Source organism: Vombatus ursinus, unplaced genomic scaffold (genome assembly GCF_900497805.2).
Source record: "Vombatus ursinus unplaced genomic scaffold, bare-nosed wombat genome assembly UNPS02014810.1, whole genome shotgun sequence".
NCBI lineage: Eukaryota > Metazoa > Chordata > Mammalia > Diprotodontia > Vombatidae > Vombatus > Vombatus ursinus.
This window is the reverse complement of record NW_020954588.1, coordinates 45,906,387-45,912,386: the sequence shown is the minus strand read 5'-3', so window position 1 is coordinate 45,912,386 and position 6,000 is coordinate 45,906,387.

Below are 6,000 nucleotides of genomic sequence, written 5' to 3'. Positions count from 1 at the left end.
AAGGACAAAAAACCCTGCCAGAAAAGAAGCAAGACAAGCTCTTTTTGTATCCCTAGCACTTAGCACAGTGCCTGGTGAGTAGCAGACACTTAATGAATGCTTATTGATTTACTGGCAGATGGGGGAGGGGGAGAATCTGAAGCCTATTCATCAATGGGAAAATAAAATAGAAGAGAATAGAAGAGGAGAGAAGTGAAGTGATTGAAATTTAGATTTTTATCTAAGACCTTCTTTCAGACCAAGGACAGCTACTGTTTTCATTTGGGCTTCGGGTACATCTAACCGGAGAGGGAACTTGTCCACTGGACCAAGTGGTGAGAATCAGGGCAGATGACTAGAAGGATGGCTGTATAAGGTGGGCTTCATTTTGTTCTGACAAAACCAGTAGAATACAGAATTCCTGAAAATAGTTACATAAAACTATCAGAAAAGGAAATGCCCCAGAGGTTTGTGGAAAGAAACTTGGTGTGGAGGAAAGAGCTTGAGTTTCAATCCTAAATTCTTCCACTTATTCATCGTTGGACTTTGGACATCAATTCCTCTTTCTCGGCCTCAGTTTTCTCCCCTCTAAAATGAGTGTATCAAACTAGATAAACAGCTCTCAAACTTTTTTTTTTTTTATCTTTTACATTCTTAAAAATAGTGCAGTGGATAGAGTGCTGTGCCTGCGGTCAGGAAGGCTCATCAGTCGAATACTTCCTAGCTGTGTGACGCTGGGCAAGTCACTTCACCCTGTTTGCCTCAGTTTCCCCATCTGTAAAATGAGCTGGAGAAGGAAATGGCAAACTGCTCCAGTATCTTTGCCAAGAAAACTTCAAATGGGGTCAACAAAGAGTTGGATAGGACTAAAACAACTGAACAACACCAATCCCTCCCCGAAGTCTTTGTTTATATGGTTTATATATTAAGAATTATACATATGTATAATTATAAGAAATTAAAACATCTTAGTATCATTATGAAAATAGTTTCACCTCAAGGATACTCTAAAAGGGTTCAAGAACCACTTGGAGTCTAAGGACCATACTTCAAGAATCTCTGCCTTAAATGACTAAGAAGGTCTCTCCAGTTTTAACCATTCTGTGATTCTAAAAGATTCTGTGATTCTGAAAGAACAATCATTTTTCTAGAGGAAAAAGGTCAAAATAGCTAATTATATACAAATCTTTTATTCATGCTTGTGGGTGTGTAATAATTGGAATATTTTAAATAATCAAAGGATAGGAAGGAACTCTATGAGACTATATAAATCCCAAAGCAGAGAGAGGTAATCTGTATTTGTGGAGAGTTTCCTTGTTGGGAGTTTCCCACATTGCTGAAACACACACACAGACACAGACACACACACACACACACAGACACACACACACACACACAGAAGATAACAATGACTTATCCCTTGAATTTCTAGAACACTTGAAGGTTTGCAAAGTGCTTTCCTTCCAGCAACTTTGCCAGCTAGGCTTTAGAAGTATTTAGCCCATTTTGCATATAAGGAGATAAGCAGGTTCAGACCTGCTTAAGGCCATGTAGCTACTGAGTGTTGGAGCCAGGATTCAAACCCAGTTCTTTTCTGACCCCCAATCCAGAGGTCACTCTATGACTTCACACTGCTAGGAATAGCTCTAGGGAAAGATTATGGAATCCCCTGTCCCAATGAGTTCTACTGGCCTTGACCTCAAGACATTCTACTGTCAGGCCTAAAATTTTATGATTCTCTGAAATAAATATCAGGATAGACTGTAAAATAATTTAATTTGGACCAAAGAGTTTCAAGAGAGGATAATATACTGATGACAAAGAGGAATTTTGATCTATTAGAAAAATGACTGGGCAGTAGAAATTAAAATTGGAAACAAATTTCCTCTTGCTTAGGATTCTGGCCCTGTTATTTAATACCTATGTGACCTTCAGTAAATCACTTCAGTTGCTTTATCTATAAATTTAGGAGATTGAGCTAGAGGACCTCTGAAGACCTTTCTAAATCTAAAATATATGATTCTATAATTGTGAATAATCATGCTTCCACCTGTAGATTTCTGTTTTTCACCATTGATTAAAAGAAAAGGAGTCTGTGTGTATTCACATCAATAATTTGATATTCTATTGACAAGCATGGGAACTACTCTTTGTTGCTGATATGTGGGAATTTGACTACTATATTTTGGAGTGAGTTAAATATAAGTTTCTCTCAGTCAATGTCTCATGAATTCTGTTGAGTTTTACTTTGCCCCCTGTGTGAGGAATGCTAACAGTTTGGTTCCCACAGAATTGATAAGAAAACAGGACAGGGGGAGATTAGGTTCCCAAATATGTAAACAAGATAAGGGAGTACATCAGGTGATGTCCTCGAAAGTATCTTGTTTGTCCAGGCTTTCCAGCTTTCCCCTCTTTTTATTTTACATTCCTGCTGAACCATAAGTTCCTTGTTTCATGCCTTTTTGCAACTTTGTTGCTGGGGAAAAGCTTCCGCTCTTAAGCTGTGAGCTCTGAAGCCCAGCCAATGGGAAGAGGAGCTAGTGGGTGGGTGGGGGTTCTGTCTTAGGGTCTATATGAACTGGCTTTGAGATGCACTCCCTAGCACACCCTGGCTGGAGCCATTTTAGGTGATGCTGGGTGTGTCCTTTCTTGAGAAAACCAATAAACAAATTATACTTTTTGCTAATATCTCTGAGTCTCCAATTCATTGATAAGGGGCTCTGTACCCCACACACCTGTTTTCAATAAATCTGGGAACTTTTCCTGTCTGATTTCTGGAAATAGGGTACCCAAACTCTTTGTCTCTTTGTATTTTTGCAAGGAGACTAAATAATTATTAAATTGTCTCATCAAGCTGTTTTACCTTCGTTTATAGAGATTTTGAATCTTGAAATTGTGCTGTTCAAAAATTTTGCTTAGATATATGTTGCACCTGGCTCCCCTTACCCTTCAAGCAAATCCCCCAATACAGTTCTGTCTTCCATCTGGACCATTCTCACCCTCAGGGAATTTATCCATTTTATTAAAAGCTTCTCATCAAATGTTCATAACTCTTGAGTCTTAAGTTCTTTTAAACAAATCTTTCTTTGGTGATTTTAATTCTACCAAATCTTCCTTTATTTCTCTTATTGAGCATATTAACCACTGTCAAGATTTTTTCCCCCTAGATCTAATTTCACTTTTAGGGTCCATTGTTGTTGCCTTCTTTGTTTCTTCTTGTGGATGTTTATTGTTTGCCTCCAGTTCATAAAATGAATTTATTTTATTGACACTTTTTATGGGGTTTTTTTGGTTGTTGTTGCTGTTGTTTATTTACTGATTTCTTTAGTAATTCTTTTCTGTTCCATTTAAGGTGATTTTCCACCCGATAATCTTTTGCCTTTCTTTTCATTATTTTTGCTTATTGTTCTTTTACTCTATATGGTGCATGTGTTGCTATTTTGAGGTGATCAAGGGAGAGTAGACTCACAGATGTATCTTGGAAGAATTCCATTCTGCTTTGAAACCTTTGGACTTTCACTAGAACATTCCTTCCTTAATTTGATTACTTTTGTGCTAGTTGTCAACAAGTTGAATGCTGTGAAAGAAATTATATGTGTTCCTCGTTTTCCTAGGAAGGCACAGGATGAGTATGGTAAGTATCATCAAATATTTGAAGTATTGACACGAACAGAGATTAAACTTTCTCTGTTTGGACCCAGAAAAAATAATTAGAATCAATGTGTAAGGGACAAGGTATCATGCTCCCACAATTTAAAATAACCTTTGACATCTTACAACATCAGCAAAGAATTTGGTAATAATAAGTTACATTGCTTTAACAAGCTTGCAAAACCTTGAAAGGACAAGCCAAAGAGAACGGCCCTAATCTTTTAACAGACCCCAAAGTTCTAGAGGGCAGAACCAGTTTTAACCAGCCCTAAGTAGGACAAAGGATATGGGCTTTTGGAACTGTTCATGCTTAATTAGCTGATATAATATTAGCTGAAGCACCCTACATAGAATTAGAGTCTCATTAACTGACCATGCGAGAGACAAGGGGAAACATAGGATGGATGGACCAGGACGATTATAACCTGGAAAGGAACAGACCAATCCGGGCCTGGAAGGGAGGAGTTGGGGCATTCCAACAGTATAAAACTTTCTCTCACTTCTGTATTCAGTGCACTCTCTTCTGGGAGTTGTGCCTGGTTCTTGCAAAAACTGTAATAAATGATTCTTCTCTCACTCCGAGCTTAGTTTTGTTTTTGACTAGAAGGCTTGATTTCTCAGTCATACAACAGAGGGGCAATTGGCTGCGGCAGCTCGCCAGGGCTTAAGCCTCCACTCTGCTCTGGGGGTCTCTAAGGCCTCATTTCTAACAAATGAGGATATTTTTAAGAGAGATTTAATACAAAGAATAACTTCCTAAGAATTAGAGGTGTCTGAAAATGGAATAGCTTGCCTCCGGAGAGAAAATTTTTCATTAATGGAGGCCTTCAAAGTAGAGGCTTAATGACTGACTATTTAGTCATCCAGGCATGCTGCAGAGGGAATTTCTTAGTTATGAGTATCGCTGAATGATTGCTAAGACAAGTTCCTTCTAATTCTGGGTTTCTGTAATATCATGAGCAATGATAAAACAGAGTTATATATTGAGTCAATATCTGCTTCTCTGATTGACTAGGTGATCTCGCTCCCTTCCCCAGGCACAATGGAAAGATGTTTGGTTCTTACCATAATAACACAAATTGGATCCAGTTTGGGGGTGAGAAGAATCATGAACACAAGTTTTAAAATTTAGTTTTAATTATAAATTAGACATTCAAATAAAAAGGAGGAAGACAAGGAATTTTGTGAGTTCTCTGCCAACAGGGAACAGTTAAAAAATATCAAGTAAAAAAATATCAAAAGCTTGAGCTTTTTAGAAGAGTTGGCACAGAGGGAAAATTATTAGTGGTTGGGTCCTTCCCCAAAGAAATTTTTCATGAAATTTTATCTTCCTTAAGTGTAAAAATGATGGTAGACTCTAAATACACCAACAAAATCAAGAATCTCAGAGCTTTTGTAAATATAACATCAGGCTTTAACATCATATCATGAATGTCTCCATACCTCAGAATCGATAAACATATTTATTCCTAAAAATATACCCTCCTCAAACTAAAAGAGGGGAAAAAACTTCTTTATATTGAATTTCCCAGGTTTTTTTCTCCACAATCTATGAATAGTTATTGTGTTCCCTTCCTGCCACCCCCTATAAAAAAAAGATTTAAAGAGAAGCTCGCATTTTTTAGCAGCATGATCAAATTGTTAAGGATGTAATTCTTTCTCAAGAGCAGAACATATTTTTGGGGAGTAGCCAATCAAGAAAGGTTAATTCTTCATTTTCTCTCACAATCACTTCTCTCTTTGTGACCCTGGAATTCCATTTATAGTGTCTGAGAATGCTATGTGTGTGTGTGTGTGTGTCTGTGAGTAGTAGGAAAACCAGGCCAAAGGGGTTAGTAAACTCAAGGACAATTGCTTCTAGACTGATTTCAGACATGGCTTTGTTCATTTAATCTAACAATACAGTTTCTTTCCAAGGACAAGAAGAAACTGCATGACCTCTCCATTTCAGCTAAAGAATAATGCTTGCCTAATGAAATGCTTGTGATTTCTTTTAAAAAATCATGTGTGACTAACCTTGGCTGATTGAATGATTTGTACTCTCAGAAGAACAAACAAACAAATCTTTTAGGTATAACTGGGTAGTGCAATAGATAGAGGTTTTTGACTTGGAGTCAGAAAGTCCTAAATTCAGGGGCATCTAGGTGTCCAGTGGATAGAGCACCAGCCCTGGATTCAGGAGGACCTGAGTTCAAATACGACCTCAGACACATAACACTTACTAGCTGTATGACCCTGGGCAAGTCACTTAACCCCATTGCCTAGCCAAAAAAAAAAAAAAAAGCCCTAACTTCAAACCTTGCTTCCAATGCTTGCCTGCTATGTGAGGCAAATCTCTTTGCCTCCATCTGCTTCAGTTTCTTCATCTGC